The sequence below is a fragment of the Pinus tabuliformis genome, chromosome 2_1, assembly GCF_031772625.1.
Source record: "Pinus tabuliformis cultivar Carrire ecotype Pingquan chromosome 2_1, CPIR1, whole genome shotgun sequence".
Classification (NCBI taxonomy): domain Eukaryota; kingdom Viridiplantae; phylum Streptophyta; class Pinopsida; order Pinales; family Pinaceae; genus Pinus; species Pinus tabuliformis.
This window is the reverse complement of record NC_142299.1, coordinates 57,623,996-57,645,119: the sequence shown is the minus strand read 5'-3', so window position 1 is coordinate 57,645,119 and position 21,124 is coordinate 57,623,996. Positions and strand designations below refer to the sequence as shown.

General features: G+C 37.4%; 1 protein-coding gene across 2 annotated transcripts in view; it reads left to right on the top strand.

The window, feature by feature from the left end:
• The window catches only part of LOC149198765 (cyclin-dependent kinase F-4-like), a 91,242-nt gene that overhangs the window by 59,365 nt on the left and 10,753 nt on the right, over positions 1-21,124 (top strand). The window lies entirely within an intron of this gene.

Genomic DNA, 21,124 nt, shown 5'->3' with positions numbered 1-21,124 from the left:
GTTATAAGCCTGTTTGAGTTCCAAAATTTCTTCAAGAATTGGTTGCAGTGTGTGTGGCATCTTTGAGATTCATTAAACCAGTTGATGACATTTCAAACTACACTGTTTTATTTAATGCAGACCAAATTACTTCAAATCCAATTGTATTGCAGTATTTTAGTTTCCTTGCCCAAGCTATCTACCCATAATTTCTGTTTGTAGATCAAAGGTTAACATTTCCTTGTCCATACTTTTGGAAAAACATGGTAAATGATTACTGATTGTTCTATATATTAGTTGTGCTCCACCATATGCAAGTCAACTGTCCAGAATTTAAGTTGCAGAGGCATCTTATACTGAAAATGGCAATATTAATAGTTGTTATTTTAAAAATTAATTCATGTGAAAACATTTCAGACAGTCTCCTAAGCCAAATCTTATCTTGGTGGAGTGCATTTTAGCAGTTTCAACTTGTAGGTAACTCTATCCTTGGAATTGTTGGCTTGGAAATTTTTTTGGTATGAATATGTCATAGAAATTTTGGGAATATCTGCAATGCCAATTTTCAAATCTTTACCACTTTGTCCTATTTGATATAAAATTTAAAACGGAAATGTGCATTGAAATATCACTTGTGTTCATGCATGTGCAAGTAGTGTTCCTCTGTTTCTTAAGACGTTGAGAATGCACAGTCATCTGCTGGCCTTGTCTTGGCCTAGTTAGTCTCTGGAATGAGAAGAGATTGCCGGAGGATTTTAACAGTCAGTTGTGGTTCATGGATGCATATCCTAAGATGTTCTTGGATGCCGACAATGAGGTTATTGGTCAACCTGGCACGTTGGAGGAGATTTCAAGGGTTCTTTGATCTTTTTCCTGTGATAAATGTCCTGGGCCAGATGGCTGGACAGTGGAAATCTTCTTGCATTTCTTGGATATTATGGGAAAATATATTTTAGCGATGGTGGAGTCGTCCAGGTTTTCTCGTGAAGTGACTAGTGCGATAAAGTCTACATTTATTGTGTTGATCCTGAAATCATCTGGTCCACCGTCTTTCCGAGATTATTGTCTTATTTCATTATGTAATATTACATACAATGATACAAACTGATATAAAAAATTATTGCTTTTCGGATCAAGGAGAAGCTTTTTGTTCAATATGATGTTGCCATAGTGCAATAATTTATACATTCTATCAAGACCAAAAAGAAAGATGCCTTGGTCGTAAAGGTGGATTTGCATAAAGCATACGACTCTGTTGACTGGAACTTCCTTCGAATGATTGTAATGGAGATTGGTCTATCTATTGACAATGTTGATTGGATTATGGCTTGTATTTCTTCTGTTCAATATGCAGTGCTGGTTAATGGTTTCCCAACACAGGTTTTTAGGGCCTTCAGAAGACTTCGACAAGGTTGTTCCCTGTCCCCTGTTGCTTCTACTAGTCATACACGGACTGAGCAGAAAGATCATGCTTGCTTAGCAAGAGGGTCTCTTTTGTGGTTTCCAGGTAAACACAGATGTTTCTATTTCTCATTTAATGTTCATGGACGATGTGCTTATTTTTGGACAGGTCTCTATGCCCCAATGGAGGATTCTCTTCACAATCATCATGAAATTTGGAGATGCATTTGGCCTATTTTTAAATAACTAGAAGTCCCTGCTGATTCAGTGTTATGGCAACAAGGATGTGGGCGTGGAAATTGCTTAGTTATTTGTAGTGTCTACCTCAGAGCTGGAAGATGGTTTTGCATATCTGGGCATTAAACTGAAACCAAATAAATACAGAATCAATGATTGGCACTAGCTTCTTTTCAAATTTGAGAAGAGGATGACTCTCTAGACACATAGTAGATGGCTATCTATGGGGGGCAGGTATACAATGGTGCAATCAGTCCTTCAACATATCTCAATTTATTGGATGCATTTATATATGTCACCCAACAAGATAAATTCAGAAGAATAAGACCATTTTCGCAAGTTTCTTATGATCAGGTGTTAGGGGGGAGAAAAAGTTCTATCTGGTTTGTCTGGATTCCATATCTCGAGGGAAAGAACATGGCAGATGGGGTCTGCTAGACATTAAGATTTGTGGGTGGGTCTTATTGCGAAGAGTTTATGGAGAGCCATAAGTGGCAATGTCATCGACATTTGGCAAGAAAGCATAAAATGAAAATATATGAATGAGATGTCTCTTATGGGCTGGGTTGTTGAGAAATCTAGGGCATGGATAGTTAAAATATTTCTTTGCTTGATAATTGCTTGTGATATACTTTTACTTCTTAGCCTATGATCTTTTCTTTGTTATGTTGTTATTGTGCTCTTTTCATCGCACTCTTTTCATCAAGGCAATTACCAATATGCACAATAAAAGACAAGTGACACAGTATGTAGGCTTGTTAGCTAGGGCCAAAACCTCTCACCACTTGAGAGGAAAACCCGATCAAAATTTTTCTTCTAGATATTCAATTGATGAGCACGAAGACCATGACACAGATCCTTGACTCTAGTATCCTCCTAAGAACCTTGTTACTAACCTTGATGCTCTGCCTCTTCCTTCTCTCAATTTCCTTCTTAATCTTGAATTGGTCTTCTCGGCTCCTTTTAGAGAAACTCCGTCTCTATTTTTCACACTACTCTTTCTCGGCTTCCTTTAGAGAAAATCGGTTGCTAGTATTTCACTGATCTTCTCTAGAGAAACTCGGTCTCTAGATCTCTATCTCGGTCACCTAGAAGAATCTTTCTTTTGTTGCCTAGATGAAACCTTCTTCTTCGCTTCCCCAGAAGAAACTTCCTTCTTTGCCCCAGAAGAACCCTTTCCTTCACACTGCGTAGAAGAATCTCTTTCTTCAATGATCCAGAAGAATCTCTCTTCGATATGCCCTGAAGAAACATTCTCGTCCTTCTTTCGTACTTCTCTTTGCAGCCCCTTCTTCGCACTCCTTCTTTACCCTTTCTTCGCACTTCTGCGTTACTAAAAGCTTGTCGAGTTGCTTGCCTCTAATGGAGGCCGAGTGTGGCTATATATACACCTCATCATATGTCCTTTAGGTTAACATGATCGCTGGAGGTTAGGATGACTTCTTCAAGCATGTTCTTTCATCTTTGTAGGCTGACTTGAAGAGGATGAGTGACAAGTTCTTGAAGGAAACTTTACATAGACAATATTGACCTTTTACAAAGTGTAACATTACTTAATTACATGACAATGACTCTATCATTTTATGACTAGATGACAAATAAATCCTAAAGACTCTCATTGGGAGTCTTGACTTCAAAAACAAAATCTTTTGCTCATAAAACCCATGTAGCAAGTCAATACAATAATTTTATTTTTACTTCTTTACATCTCATTACATAAAATCATAATTACATGTCATTATGAACACTGAACCTAGTTACACTTCTCAACACTCCCACTTAACTAGGGAGGTATTCATAATGGTACATGGATTTTCTCAATCTCATAAGAAGAATTCGGATTGGTAATTCATTTGTATAGCATCATATCAACCAACATTGCTACATAGCAAGGCCTTGACTAACAACTCCTTATCCCCACAAGATCTAAGCTCAATGCTGGCGAGATCAATTATTTATAGACACCTTTATCATTATCTCTCTCGGAACATACCCCACCCGAGTTCTCTCAGCCCTTAAAGAATATCGGCCCTCCATGACTGCTCTTTCTGTTGGATGTCCTATCTCATCCTCAAAGAGCATCGGATGCCAAGTAATTACCCAATCCTCCATTCTGTATTCCCAGGTGAAGACCAGAATGTCATGTCTATCTCTCCCTCTCAAATAAGGAGGCCATATTTCAATAAGGAATGTGCTCATTCTAGAAAAAGGAATGTACCTAAGCTGCCTCTTGGCTTAGGAATATCCAAGTTTCTTCCAAGGAAGAAACTTCTTTTTCTGACTCCCTCTTAACTAGGAACCTATAACATCTCCTTGTGAAACAACCAGCTGCCTGAAGAACTCCTCTTTTCTTCGATGTCATCAATTTCTTTTTGTTCTGGAGTCTTTATCTTTCGGGGACTTCTTCATAGGGCACAGACTGTCCATCCCTTCTATCCACGAGTTAGTCATGTCCTCACCTGATCAAAAAGTGATCCATCAAATTTTCCATCTGGCCTTTGCTTTTATGCCATTCTGCCTTCATGCCATATTTTCTGGAAGGATCTTATATTCTTCAATATGGTCCTCTTGGAAGTCATCCACAAATCTTCCCTTTGGCAGTCCTACATAAACCCATCTAGATATTAGTTCAAAAATAAATGAACACTTAAATGAAGATTACTTTTGTGATGGTCTTTCATCATGACATCTTCTTGTAGGTATCAAAATCTTGCATGTAGATTGACACATTTTTCAAAGATATCTATTGTCAAGGGTCTCCATCTTTTTCCGACTCGTATACACATTTCCCAAAGATATCTATTGTCAAGGGTCTCCATCTTTTTCTGACTCCTATTAGAGTCTTCATATCTTTCTGGGAGACATTCTAGTCAAATTGTCTTGGACTTCGGATGTTGAATGCCTTCTACCTTTGTTGCATATTTTCACAATCTCTTCCTTTCTTTTCACACACTTTATTCCCAGTAGCTTCTAATCAGTTCATCAATTGTAGTCAGTGTCCTCATGATTCATATGAGAACATATTGTGTTGATTTCATCTAGTGTGACTTATGCTTTTCTGCAATCTTTCAGAGGAGGAGATCCTTTCTTCTTTCGATCATATTTCCCAAGATGGAAATAGTGATCCATATTATCTGCAACCATATGGCATGACTTTCATAATAATCTATGTAAGCATACATATGTTATCTTTCCGGTCATCCATACTTCAAGTAGCAACTTCATTTGAATGAATGAATTTTAACCTTTAGACCTTTTTCCTGCTATGCCATCATACCATCATCCCTTGAATCCTTACGAGTTGGAATTCTTGATGAAACTCTTGCTTCCTTTCTAAATCGGCGAATCCTTTGATAAGGATTCCATCAGAGAGACTTGAGGATCTTTCGTATCCTTACTTAGCATATGTTTCCTTATTGACTAATGTATGATGATCCCATTCGATGATGACCTCTACTTCAATGAGGTTTCCAAGAGCTCTTACTTCTGATGCTTCTATCACGATGCTACTTTGACTTTCTAATCTGATGCATCCTATCTTATTTACATTGCTTTCTATCTATAGGCTACAAGTGAAAAGTACCTTATAGTGAAGAAGATCATCTCAGTCATAACAAAGATCTTTTTTCTTCTTCCTTATTAAGCTTCTTTGTCGTAGGTTCTTTCACTTCTTTAATATGGGCTTTGTCCCTATCCCTTTTACGTTTAGGACAATTTCTTCTTATAATGCCCAAGTTTCTGACAACCATATCATCTTTCCTTAGTCATGTTCTTCTCTTTGTTTGGATAATCAAACTTTCCAAATTTCCCTTTTCTTCTTGTCAGTGATTGATCCCTTCTATTTGAGCTTTTGTTACTTTCTTTCTTCAAGTTGTCTTCTTCTGCCTTGCAGAGAGACCATAATTTGATGAATGGGATAGCTTCCACTTCACTAGTAGATATGAGGTTACTTTGCTCATCAGTCAATGCATTTAGAATAACAAAGATTATTTTGTTATCAGATACCATCTCTCCTAGATCGTACAATTGCCCTTTTATTTGAGATGCTTTTGAAAGATACAATGATATTCGTTCATCCTTTGACACCTTCAATTTATATCGATCATAGCTAAGTGGTATGATCTTTTCTATTGTGCTCTTAGAGAAAAGTTCTATCACCTTATCATATATTTCTTTAGATGTCTCCAACTCGGCTACATAGGGAATAAGAGGATCTTTGGTAGACTCCTTAAGAGTATTTTGAGCCTTGAGATCCCTTTCCATGTATTTAGATAATGCTTGTTCCTTGGATGGCTTGGAGACCTTTCCATGGACATGATCAATGACTTCATCAAGCTTCTTGACTTCATCACCTAAGTTTTGATACCATGTTGAGAAATCTAGGTCATGGGTAGTTAAAAGATTTGTCTGCTTGATAATTGCTTGTGATATACTTCTACTTCTTAGCTTATGATATTTTCTTCATTATGTTATTATTGTATTCTTTTCATCAAGACAATTACCAATATGCACAATAAAAGACAAGTGACATGGTAAGTAGGCTTGTTAGCCAGGGCCAAAACCTCTCACCACTTGAGAGGAAAACCCAATCAAGATTCTTCTTCTAGATCTTCAAATGACGAGTAACAAGACCATGACACAAGCCCTTAACTCTAGTATCCTGCCAAGAACCTTGCCACTAACCTTGATGCTCTGCCTCTTCCTTCTCTCGACTTCCTTCTTGATCTCGAATCGCTCTTCTCGGCTCCTAGAGAAACTCGACCTTTATTCTTCACACTGCTCTTTCTCGGCTTCCTCTAGAGAATCTCGGTCTCTAGGCTTTCACTGATATTTTATAGAGAAACTCGGTCTCTAGATCTCTATCTCAGTCGCCCAGAAGAATCCTTCTTTTGTTGCCCAGAAGAAACTTCCTTTGTTGCCCCAGAAGAAACTTCCTTTGTTGCCCCAGAAGAACCATTTCGTTCACATTGCGTAGAAGGATCTCTTTCTTTATTGGTCCAGAAGAATCTCTCTTTGATATGCCCAGAAGAAACCTTCTTGTCCTTCCTTGGTAGTTCTCTTTGCAGCCCCTTCTTCGCACTCCTTTACTCTTTCTTCGCACTTCTGCTTTATCGAAAGCTTATCGAGTTGCTTGCTTCATCATATGTCCTTTAGGCTGACATGATAGCTGGAGGTTAGGCCAACTTCTTCTAGCATGTTCTTCCATTGTTGTAGGTCGACTTGAAGAGGATGAGTGACGAGTTCTTGGATGATACTTTACATAGACAATATTGACTTTTTACAGAGTGTAACATGACTTCATTACATGGCAATGATTATCATTTTATGACTAGATGACAAATAAATCCCAAAGAATATCAATGGGAGTCTTGACTTCAAAAATAAAATCTCTTGCTCACGAAACCCATGTAGCAAGTCAATACAATAATTTTATTTTTCCTTCTTTACATCTCATTACATAAAATCATAATTACATGTCATTATGAAGACCGAACCTAGTTACACTTTTCAACATGGGTTAGATCTAAAAATGATGTAAAAAGATATGGGTCACATCTTTGGAACAGTTTCACAAAAATTAAAAGGTAGCTTTTGAGTAACCTTCAGTGGAATTTTGGGAATGAAGGTAGGATCCTTACTGGAATTGACCCCATTCATGGTATGATGAATTTTAGTCTAACTGTGGAACTCATAGACGTTTTACATGAAAAAGGTATATTTTTTCTTGTTCAAACTTATGAAAGATTGGGAAATCCATTTTCTTATCCAATTTGGAAATGGACAGATCAGATAGCCCTCGTCGGAGGCGCACGCTGTTCGGTGGGGACCAATATGTGTCTGATCTTATATTGGCGGGCATCACTCATGATGATGTTGGTGATGGTGTTGAGTTGGAATGGGTCAAGGAAGGAGGGCCAACTGGCGGTGGCTGACGTATACAAATACATTCAAAAAGGAACCCATAAAAATCAGAACCAATGCTGGTATAATGAGTCTTGGTCATGGAATGTCCCATTGAAGATTACTAATTTCATTTGGCTGGCCTAGAAGAATTTTACTCTCATGTGGGATAATTTGTATAAACATGGCTTTAGTGGACTGTGTCGTCGTTATTTTTGCAAGGATTCTATTGAGCTTGGGTTACATATATTCCTACAATGCCTTTTTCCATAGCGATATGGATTCATGTTCTCAAGACTTTTCAATTACACTCGGGATGGTCCTTTATATCGGTGGAGGAATGTCTCAAATGGTGGTTCAGAAGATGGGTTCGACACAGGACTCTTCCATTGTTTATCATCTGGGAAATATGGTGTGCTAGAACTACTGCCATTTTGAGGGTCGTCAACTGGACATTGGTTGTATTTCTTCACGTATTTGTGCTCTTTTTTGTGAGTGCGTAGAAGCCAATGAAGACTTTGAAGCCTAAGAAAACCATAATTGTAAATCAAAAGGTCAACAGAACGGTTGGATACTTTGATGGCACCTCCCAATTGGGTAGATGTAGTTGTAGGGTGGTATTTCGCATTAACTTTGTTGTGGAGTTTCAATTTAATTGGTAGGGTGGCAGAGGAACTAACACTAGAGCTAAGGTTATAAGTCTGTGGGGGCACCTGTATAATTTTAGGAGAATGCAGATTGACAATATTTCTATACTGGGAGATGCGAAAGGTATAATTGAATGGATTAATGGTCGGGTAAATATTGCCATTCCAAATCTGAAAAACTAGCTGCTATGTATTGAGAACTTGAAGAAGGCTTTTGCTAACATCTCATTTAATCATGTCTACAGAGAGCTCAACGCTGTGGTAGATGGAATTTCAAAAAGAGGAATTTTGGTTGCCCTTGATTCTATACATTTCTGCCCCTGGCATAATGGTGTGATGCAAGAGGAGGGTGTTCTTTTGATGCACTGATGGTGATCTCAGTCAATGTTTGAAATATCCCCCATTGGTAAACTATATGCGTACATTGTTTTGGGTATTATTGTCAGTCTTTTGTTGGAAATTCTTGTGTCCTTTGTATATGCTCTTTATTGTAGATTTTGGTTAGTATATTTTGGTTTTTTGTATGGGATGAAACCTTTATGTGGAAAGTTTGTCCTTTATTGGAAATGATAAGGCCTTGGTATAGATGATTTTGAAGCATACTATGCATATGTATTGGTTTTTTTTAATGAGAATCCAACGTTTTATTTTTCTTCCTGAAAAAAGTCCAATGATGACCAAAATAAGGCAATATGTCTGAAAATATTTTTGGGATCACAAGAAAAAGAAAGGATCGTGTGGAACTGCCCTCAAACCCTAACACCTTCAACATAAAGGAGAAAACGATGCCTGATGATGAGTGAGAAACTGGTGGTGGTTGAGGTATACAAATACATTCAAAAAGCAATCCATAAAAATCAGAACCAACGCTGGTATAAAGAGTCTTGGTGTTGGAATGTCCCATTGAAGATTACTAATTTCGTTTGGCTGGCCTATAAGAATTTGACTCTCACGTGGGATAATTTATATAAACATGGCTTTAGTGGACAGTGTCGTCGTTATTTTTGCAAGGAGTTGACTGAGCATGTTTATATATATTCCTACAATGCCCTTTTTCCATAGTGATATGGATTCAGGTTCTCAAGGCTTTCAATTACACTCGAGATGGTCCTTTATATCGGTGGAGAAATGTCTCAAATGGTGGTTCAGAAGATGGGTTCTACACAGGACTCTTCCATTGTTTATCATCTGGGAAATATGGTCGTCAACTGGACATTGGTTGTATTTCTTCACGTATTTGTGCTCTTTTTTTTGAGTGCATAGAAGCCAATGAACTTTGAAGCCCAAGAAAACCATAATTGGAAATCAAATGGTCAATAGAGCGGTTGGATACTTCGATGGCACCTCCCAATTGGGTAGATGCAGTCGTGGGGTGGTCTTTCGCATTAACTTTGTTGTGCAGTTTCAATTTAATTGGTAGGATGGCAGAGGAAATAACACTAGAGCTGAGGTTATTACTTTGTGGGGGCACTTGTATAATGTTAGGAGAATGCAGATTGACAATATTTCTATACTGGGAGATGCGAAAAGTATCATTGAATGGATTAATGGTCGGGTAAATATTGCCATTCCAAATCTGAAAAACTCGCTGCTCTGTGTTGAGAACTTGAAGAAGGCTTTTGCTAACATCTCATTTAATCATGTTTACAGAGAGCTCAACACTGTGGTAGATGGAATTTCAAAAATAGGACTTTTGGTTGCCCTTGATTCTATACATTTCTGCCCCTGGCATATTGGTGTGATGCAAGAGGAGGGTGTTCTTTTGATCACTGATGGTGATCTCAATCGATGTTTGGAAATATCTCCCATTGGTAAACTATTTGCGTACATTGTTTTGGGTATTATTGTCAGTCTTTAGTTGGAAATGCTTGTGGCCTATGTATATGCTCTTTTGGTTTTTTGTATGGGACGAGATCTTTATGTGGAAATTTTGTCCTTTATTGGCAATGATAAGGCCTTGGTATAGATGATTTTGGAGCATACTATGCACATGTACTGGTTTTTTAATGAAAATCCAACGTTTTATTTTTCTTTCTGAAAAAAGTCCAATGATGACCAAAATAAGGCAATATGACTGGAAATATTTTTGGGATCACAAGAGAAAGCAAGGATCGTGTGGAACTACCCTCAAACCCTAACACCTTCAATATAAAGGAGAAAGCGATGCCTGATGATGAGTGAGAAAGTCCACCAGAACTAAACCTTCGATGAGCTAGAGTAGGAGACCATAAGAGCACTATAGACAAATAACCAAGCACAAAGGTCACAACAAGACGACAAAAGGGTGCACTAGATATGGTGCTTCTAGAGATAGCAATAACTCACCATTATGATATATGGTGATAATTTAAAGTATATCAATACACATCTGAAAAGGTAGGTTGCCCTCCCCAAGAGGGTTTATGGGCCTGTTACAGCTCAAACTAGTAGGGGTCCTAAAAGGGGATCCTTAAAAGGCTACCACTAGGTCAAGGCAACAATAGAGCAATAGCCCACTGTCACCTTGACTAAGGCTCCCTACTCTTTACAACCTTTCCCCGATGGGAGGAGACCCCTTATAATAAGGATCACGAAATTGAATGGATCAATGATAGGATGATAGGTGATCCTAAAAGCCTTTTCACAAGAGAGGCTCAAATATATGGCTTGCTTGCCTTGAAAGCAAGATGAAAGGCTCTCTAGGAAAGGCTTAGGGGAACTCTAAGAGCTAGGGTTTGAGTATATGACTTGTAAAGAAGATTCTTAGCTCCTAAAATCCTTGTGGAAACTTGGCTTCCAAGTGGTCTTTGTGAAATTGGCTTCAATAAGTTGGGACCACACAAGACCAAGTGGACCCGTGTTAGGAAGGGGGTGGGGTTTAACAACCAATGATAGACTTGACCTAATCAAGGGGAAGAAGGGGATCAAGCAAGGAATTTTCAATGAAAGATAATGCAATGATCCCAGTGAGGTTTCTAGCCTATGGAAACAAGGGGCAAGAATCAATCTTCAAGCTAGGGCTTGTGATTTCCCAAGATCTCATTGTCATAATCTCATGAAATCTAGAGGGCTTCTTGAGGACACACCAGTGCAGTTGTGGACCAGAAATCAAACTGTTTGGATGGCTAGATTGTGAGAAAATTGACCCGTTAGGTGACCTATGTAGGCTAGGCCTAGAAAAGAAGGAAAGGTGATGGAAATAAGCTTTGAGGTGATCACCTATGGAGGACTAGTGCCTAATTCTTTTGGGGAGATTGGAGTCAAGTAGAATTATGACTATGGAATTTGGATTTTCTATGTCAAGGAGGCCTCGAAGATAGCTTCACTTATCATTAGGGCAACAACAAAAACAACTTCAAGAGATTTATACTTCGCTTTGCAAAATAGATTGCTTATCAAGATGAATTTCAATGATAAAGCATCTCTAGGAACATTCACTCATAATACATGTTCCATACATGAAGCATCACTATCTAGAAACAAAATTTCCGCAACTTCGCATAAATGGATGCAGTGAATTAGCCCTAGTATAGCGAAATCCCAACAACAATGTATGTGACAAAATAGAAGGAAAGAATCGCATTAAATTGCACTTACATGTATTAAGAATATATCCAACCATCAAAACTTTGCTAATTAAGAAGGTCGAAGACAAGAGAAAATGATCTAAACATCAAAATTCATTCCATGCTCCAAAAATTTGTCCTCCAAGAAGGATAGCGAAGTTCTCTAAAGAGATACTAGTCCAATCCAAGTGATGAAGCTAAAGTGAATTCTCATCACTTGTATTTATACACTTCTAATGAGTTCGATTTAGCTAATTAAGCCTACATTAGCCCTTATAATAAAATAATGTGCAAAATATCTAACTTTTGGTGACAAGCCCACCAAACTAGCTCATAAACAAAAGAATAAGCTTCTCAAGAGGTTGAATGATCAATAATACATGTCGTTGGTCCTTCTAAGAAGCTTGGTGAAGTCCATAAGTGCCATAATGATGAATAGTTATCTCAAAGGTAGTGGACATGGGGTTGGCGGCTTGTTCTCCAAATAATAAACTTGTGGTGCTCCCAATGGGTGTGGGGGCACACAAGTAACCTCATGGGTCTCCAAATAGATCGAAGATGCTTGTAGAGCATCTACAAGGGCTTAGATGATTGTGTAAGTGATGCCACATCAACATGGAGGTCCTGGCTCATTTGCCAAGTGCATGGTACAATTGTGGGGATTGCTAGTCATGGTGAACCAATTGCATCTTCCTTGTCCAATAGTTGAATCTCGAGCAATCCCTGAACATCTCTGGGGATCCATGGAATGCTTTCTACTGCTATGGAGGCCCATGGCTATCTACACACACCCTACATGTGCCAATGTATCCCTTTGGAGGGTTAGGACCCCGTATAGGGAGACTAAACCCAAAATGGAGACCATTAGCAATCCTGCATAAGATTCAATGCATCCCCTAGCCTTCTGGTACAAGCAGTTATTTAAAGGAATCGAGTTAAAGAGCTTACAAACCATGGACAACAGGTGGGCACTTCATAATGGCATGCCCTTCCATAGTGGGCTTTGGCAGCTAATGTCTCCAAGCTCTAGAGGGGGTTAACCAAGTATCCTATTCGTTGGTTTCTACCTATAGAGGGGGATAGTATGTCCAAGGTACATCCCTCAAATGGCGGTGGCATGTGATAAAGAGATGAATGGAATAGGGAATGAGGGGCAATTTTGGGTTGCATGTCGAGGTTCAAGGGTAATTGGGGTATATAATGTATAAGAGGGAGCAATCATGGTGACCTTGATTTTTCCACCCTTCTTTATATGCCTTTTTCCTTTTATGATTTTTCTTTGATTAATTGGTCGGGGCTCAAAGGATAAGAGCATGATGTGTAAGGTACAACAGTGGATACCCCTTTTAAGGTAGTGCGGTTCATTTCCCACCAGGGGTTGGGACAATCATGGGTTCGAGAATGATAAAGGAGGCTCATTTAGGGCCTATGTGAACTAGGGTGGTGTCCATGGGTATGGGGTAGAGCTTATGCATTTGGCTTTTGCCCACGTGCTAAATTTGTTTGTCCCGACCAACTTTTGCATTTTGCGGTACATTTTCCTATTGAATGTGGCCAATTATGCTTTTACTTTTCTTTTCAACCGCATCAAATTTCGGGGCATCGTTTTAAACTCGACCCAAGGTCTGGCAAAGGGGAAGGGGAGGCCAACCCTATGTGGACCCAATTGGGAAGAATAATGAATGGGGCTATAATGAATGGAAGGGGAGGCCAACCCTATGTGGACCCAATTGGGAAGAATAATGAATGGGGCTATAATTAATGGAAGGGGAGTAATGTATGTGGATAAGGGAGTGGGACCATGCAACCAAAATTGGGGTTTCCCATGTAGAACCACCCTAAATCCCAAAGGTCTGTAAAAGAGATCCCATGGGACTAAGATCCAAGGGTAACATCCAAAATAGGTCTAGGGGACAGATGCACAAACCTTGCCCACTCTTTCCACCAATTCCCCCTATTAATTCATGCCCAAAAGTGTCTTGGATAAGAAAACTACAATACTCAATTACCAAATGACAAGGCATACCTTTAGGTTCAGTAGGCCCACCTTCAAACATACGATCATGACAGATGGGTGAAGGACCACATGGCTGGCTCAGGTGGTGGAGAAATGGGACAACGAGCTAGTTGGTGGTTGCAGATTGCCAACAGCTTGGAGAAAATTTTCTCCTACGGATATCACCCACAAAATGGTGGGTAACAGGGCCTACATAATATTGAGTACGTTAGCCTTAACCATAATCTAGTATTGCAATAAATGAACCTTAGTTGGCCTTAGCCACAAATTAATGATCAATATTGGTTTGCCTAGCAACATGTGTAGCTTACAACATATTAATGTACACTGATGACCAAGTAGGTTTATGAGACTAGAAGTAATAGTGGGAATGCAAAAGAAATTTCCTAGGAACTATTAGGTGCAGAGAATGGTGGCACATCGAGCTATCAGGTGGCTGCAAGGCGTTGTTGGCTGAAGACAAATCTAGGAGAAAATTTCTCTTATAGGGTTCACCCACTGGTGGTGGGTAACACTCCACATGTAGGTCTCTAGCCTGTTTGGCCATATTGGTGAAAATATCTTGAGATCTTGTCATGTGACAAGATGCTCCACTGCTCACAAACTGCACCCCTCTTGTGATGGTGCTAGAAAGGCATGGCACGAAGGCAAAGTTCTCAAATTTTTAGTGAACTCATCCATTTGGGCTATGACCGTTGTAGATGTCTTTCCCTTGCCTTCTTGTTTGTACAATTTTCTACGTGACCAAACTTATGACATGCAAAACATTTTACTTTGCTCATGTCCTTTTTACTTTGTGAACATCCACCTCCACCTTGGTTTTGCTTGGCCTTTTCTTTCCATTCTTTGCTTACACAATAAGAGGAAGTTCCCCATCCCCACCACCACTCCAATGTTGTCCACATTGGAAGGCTGAGAAACCACTCATGGTGCTTGTTTTCGGGTTGGTAAACAACTCTTAGAGTGCTTGCTATAGCTGATAAACCACGTGTATTTAAATTGTTGCGTGAAGTGGCCATGGTTTCCAAGATTATTGGAAACTAACAATAAGTTTCTTTAAGGCCTTTTTTTTAAAAATTTTTATGTTTTGAAATTGAACAATGGCTAAAAGATTGTATGTAAAAACTAAATATTTTTGTAGTTGTAAATGTTTAGGATTATTAATTAAATAATATTGCATTTACTTATTAGTATTTACCTAAAAATGAAATCCTCCATTTGAAGGTAAATGATTCCCTTCTGGTTGTTCTCATTACATAACTATCATCATTGGAGATAAATGTCATGAGTGAAAGTTGATCTAAAAGGCAAATTGCAAGAGATAAAGACAATCTAAATGAAAAGACAAAGTCCCAGTGGAAGATAAACACAGGAAAAATTATAATAATGATGAAAGAAGAAGAGATAAACATCGAGGATGGTGTTATCTTTTATGGGATCATTGAGATATATTATTAAATCCATGGTGTTAGACATCATGGATTTAATAATATAAGAATTATTATTGATGAATATGTCAATGTAATTAAAGCGGTTGGAACAAGAATCAGTTAGCGTTTGAACGATTTTTTGGTAGCTACCTTTTCATTTTTTTTTCTACACCATGGATCTATGCTAGGTGTTCATTGCACTAACCAATCACAAAGGGTTGTTTGTGATACCAACCTAGAATGATAATGATAGGAGCAATAGAGGGAAACCTGCTATTGGCGACCACCATGATCATAAGGCATCTAGTGAGGTAGACGTATCACAGGGTAGTGGAAATCAAGACTTGAAAGTCTAAAACGTTGACGAAGCCATGGAATATGAATGTCCAGAAAGAAAAATGGCCAGAAGTGACTAGGAGATAGACCATTTCTTGGTTCTAATGTCCATAGTTTTTGCAGTGTGGGAATCATAAACGAAGAGTTCCTTTCTTTGGGACTTGGAAGCAGTAGATTTCATGCTTCAAAGCAAAAATATTTAACTGTTCATGGAGAATGTGCATTTCCTTTCCGCAAGTATATGTAGTGAAGTCATATGAGATGGAAGTACAACCACATGGAGTGGCCAAGTTTTTTTGAGACGCCATGTATGAGGTGAGGAAAGCGTTTAGGGTTATAGATTTCACCACCAAAAGTTATGTTAAAATGCTCCTTATCATTCAAGCAATGCTATCTTTTTCATCATATATAGTAAACAGTAAATATTAAATATTTGTGTTTCATTGAAATGAAACAAACGAACGCTTTCTTTCTCACTTCATTAATGTTGCTAATGTTGTTACAATTTTTGTTGATGGAGCATATGCCAGAGTAATTTTTGTTGCGTTCCCTCATGTAACTTGTGGTGTAATTTTTGTTAGCCGAGTATGAAACACATTCAAAAGGTTATGAAAGTGGCATATATTCAATATTCTAATTGAACTAATCAGTTAACAAAATTTCTGAAAATTGCAAGATAAGTTAAACATATTAAAAGCATAAGTTAACCAAAGAGAGATAAGTTAATTATATTAATTTCTTGAAAAGATTTGCATGGTTATTGAAAAATCCATCTTATTTTTCTTGGAAAAGATTGCATATGAATCTTGTGTGCATAAAATGGGGGGGGGGGGTGCGTTTCATGCAACACTGGTGTGGACGAGTCACATGTTTACTTAATATAATCTATTTGGGTGCAACTACATGTTCTAATGGACATCAAGGGAATTAAACCTCATTGACCAGTGAAAAACTCTTGATGTCTTATTAGTTGATCTAACCCTATTGGGTGCATTCTTGTTCATAGAAGAATATTTTATTTCCCTTTATAATTCATGTCTTATCAGTTGATCAAACCCTATTGGGTTTGTTCTTGTTCATAGAGGAATGTTTTATTTCCCTTAATAATATATTGATTCCTATTCTCAATCTGTTCTTTTTCAAGCCACCAACAAACTAAGTCATCTTGTTTGTTTTCATCAACCATGAATTTTAAAATGAAATTAATCACTGTAGAAATATGTGATAGTTGGGATAAATTTATCATTAAGTTTGAGGAGATATACATTGAATTATAATTTATGCCAATGCAAAAGATGTGATCAAATTCAACATTAAGTTGAGGAATTATATAATTCAAATGCAAATTTAAATCGAAATCTAAAAAAAATAGATTCCTAAATTTGGAGGAATTTGAACTTGATGTAATTTATTTAACTGACCTTGTGTAGTTTATTAAATTGAATTTATTCGGCGGACCTTGTACAATTGACTGTTATAGTGATTGAAATAAATTTGAAAGTTCATTATTGATCATCAATTTATATTTGACAGTCAAGTACTCTGATTGCCCGTGTCTCATTTTTTGCACATCTTTTATTTGTGTGATTTTATTGTTAAATAAGGAATTTGACATAATTTGATTACTATTACTAATGATCGACAATTTTCTTTTTCAGACTTCACTAGTTAGTGTTATTATTTGCTAGATTAATTTAGTGCTTTTGTTATTGCTTGCATTTAAATTTTTTAATTTATTTTCAATGTCATGACCTGAGCGCATGGTTGTGGTACTTGTTGTGACTTACCTTGTAGTTCAATGGGTATTTTTGAAAAGTCATTTGAGATGGAAGAAATAAAGACCCATTGTTTTCCTAGATTAAGGGATATTCTCTCCATGGCTATCTTGCTAAGTTACCGGAAACTCCTGAAGAATTTCCCAGAAACGCGGATCCCCGTTTCCGATACATAAACGGATATGATTCTTGTCTGAAACACTGTAAAAACGTTTTTGTGACGTTTCAAAAAATCGGAAACTTTAGATTTGGAATTGGATACGTTTCCAAGGGATTTAAATTTTTTTGGATCCGTTTCCGGTAAAACGGATCCAAGAAAATTGTGATCAGAATCCACCCTTAAAATGTTAAAAAGCTTGAAAATTTGCATAGCCATAAATAAATAATAAAAATGAAGAAATCAGATTTGCAAATAAACTCACTATAAACAGAGTCTCATAAAATCTTTTCTAAATCTTTAGAAACAACAACACTCCATATATTTATCAAAAATTCTTACTAAGAAAAAGATAGATGTTCAAAAATGCAAATAAAGGGGTTTGATGAATGTCTTCGTAAAGAGATTTATTTGAGCGATTAATTTTCATTTTGGTTAAGGTTTTGTTAATTGTCATTGATTTTGCTTTTGATTTCATAAATCCCTCCAATATAACAAATCTTCTCTAGCCAATCTTGTGCCTGCATATAGTCACAAGACCAAGCTAACATTGAGAAGATTGAAATGTTCAGATAGGTCTTGATGGAATATCCCAATGATTCCATGGGCCTTTTAATTTTCATGCAAGGAAGATAGATATCATCTGCCATGCATGATACGTTCTTTGGAGGAGTTGGACTTGAAAGCACAAACGTTGTTGCATTTCTGATTACATTATTAATGATGATGATAATATGTTGAATGTTATAATAATCACTAATGATGATGACAATTTTTATGCTGAATTGATGATGATGATTTGTTTATGTTGAATTCATGACGATGACTATGCATTTTTTGATATAGATTCTAGATTCTAGATTCTAAAAGATGAATGGTAATATGAAATATATATATATATATATATATATATATATATATATATGTATATGTATATGCATGCCGTTTCCTTGCCGTATCGTATCCTCATATTTTGAAAATTTGTCGTATTCGTTTCAAACCCCGTATTCGTATCTGTTCCCGTATCCGTTTCAGTGCAACTTAGCTATCTTGATGTGTTGCTGCAAGATATAGCGGCCTACTGCAAAGCCTCACTATGCACTCTAGGTCAAGGGCGGCAATGGGATCAGGAACCATTGTCATCTTAGTGGCTGTTCTTTTGCTGTTTTGTGGATGGATTTTATCCAACAAGGGAGGCTTCCCCAATAGGCCTCAAAGATTAACACAAGAACTCCTAGGCTAAATATCCTCCTAGGAACCTGCTAATTAGACATCCCCATAATGTATTCAATAAGGTAGGGCTTTGGGTGAGAACGAGGGACACTCTACAACAACAAAATTTATGATAGCAACCATAAAAATAGTCATAAGTGATGATAAAGGATAAAATATCAAAGGCTAATAAATATGCAAACAAGAGAGGCGAAAGCAAATATTTTAATGGCTGAAATGCATAAAACAACTATGAAACCATAGACATCAGCTCTAGAATTATGGGTGAAAAATGCATAAAAATGATATATTTCCCTTTTCAATTAAATAAATGCTAAGGTGTTTTATGCTATTTAATGCAGATTTTGCCAAACATTAGCCCTAGTTTTCCATAAAAAATAAGAAAAAGAACATTGACATATAGTGACTAGTGCCTTTAATCAATTGGGTATATGAAGTCAAAAGTGTGAGGAAGACCTCGATGGAGAGAGAAACAGAGAGGAAAACCTGTCAAACTGACGTTGACAATTTTCACAAAGGAGAGAGCTAATGTCAAGGAATACTATTCCAAGTTTTCTTGATGGATACTTGGAGACAAATCTTACATATCATGAGGACTTCGTAAAACCCGAATTATGCAACATCAACAAAATGGAATAAAACACTTGCAATAAATTAGTACCATTCCCCATGGCACAGTTCACCATCTTATTAATGCATTGCATCCAAGGAGAGAAAGAAAGTAGTGCACACTGTTAAACACACACATGGTGAAAACAAGATATGAAGGATAAGCATTAGATGCGTCTATTATTCACATGATTTACATTTATAGTACATTTTGATGACCCTTAGTTTCCATATAACAAGTGGTCTTTTGGACTCCCTTTGACTGTTTACATTCTACACCAACCCTTAGCAGATTACGTGTCCCCCCTTAATCCGAAGGGGTATATACGAGTCTAAAAAGAGAGCTATAATACAAAATACAATAATGCATGACAATAATAAGATGAATGAGCTCTCTGAAATGAAAGTATAAGGTGGTGGTTTAAGGATGACTACTAACACTGGAATGCTTAGTGCAATTCTTGAAACTCTTCCAAATCTTGCAAGAAGCTGAAATCTTCTGCTAGAGGAAGTTGTTCCTAATGCTTTGGAGAGGGAGACCTTCAACCTAGAAAAGGGAGGTCTATAACCTGCGGTGGTTTAAGGATGACCACCAACTCTGGAATTCTTAATGCAATTCATGGAACTCTTCTAGAATTGGCAAGAAGCTAAAGTCTTCTGCTAGAGGAAGTGTCCCCAGTTCTTTGAAGAGGGAGAAGTTCAACCTGAAAAAGGAGGTCTCAACCCCATCATAGATTGTTTAAGGCTGACCACCAACCAACGACATGCTCAAGGGAATCTCTTTCTCTGGCTACAACTTTGAATTAGGCAGTAGGTTTAGGTTGTGGCTCAGGTTCGCTTGATGTGGCTTTGAAGCTTGTAGACCATCACTTCCCCCCTGTCAAATACAAGGAGAGGAGATGGAGAAAACTCAATTGCAAGACTGTTCAATAATGTAGAACAAGTTCTGAAATATGATTGAAATATATTCTTGGCTGTTGAAGCCCATTGCCAATAAGCGATCCATCCAAGATGAATCTTTGTTCTTGCAGGAGGATTGTTTTTGAAGCATTTGTTTGAAGAATGAGTGGTTTGATGACAGTGCTCACATGGATGAAGATGAAACAATGATCTTTCATGTGACCGAGTTGGCATTTAACAATCTGTTGTGGTTGCTGTGGAAGAGGAGCATGATCTCGAATAGCTGAAGATGAACCGTCATAAAGAAATCCAACACTTTGAAACTGGATGGGCTTTGAATAGTCCAGGATATGAAAGGACACATCCTTGTCATATCCAAGACCAGTTCTGTTTCTGTTATTGACGATCTCTTCCCAAGGTTTGATAATTGGCTTGGGAAGTGCAAATTGAACTTCTACATCTGTATCTTTATGCAAATCTGTTCTGGAACTGGGCATTGAATCAACCTCAACTTCATATTCTTGTTGCTGATGGGAGTTTGTCTCAATCTTCAACAAAGGATTGTTCTGAACATAAAACAATTTAGAATGACAACTCTTTCGCTGAAGCTCATCTCGCTGGAATTGTGATTCAAGTTGCAGAAAATCAATATTTTCTTGTGCATTTTGTAGAAAAATTTGAATATTTTCAAAATTTGTTTTGCTAATTTTGATTGTGTCATCAAAAGGACAAAGTATCAAAGTATTATGTAACTCTAATGCTGTATTAATTTCGATCATTTTCCTTGAAAAAAGCTAATTTGCGCTGAAACGGATACAAGGTTTGAAACAGATATGACAAATTTTCAAAAAATTTGAATATGATACTACAAGGAAACGACACACACACACACATATATATCATATTACGATTCATCTTTTAGAATCTAGATTCTATATCTAAAAATCTATGAAATTG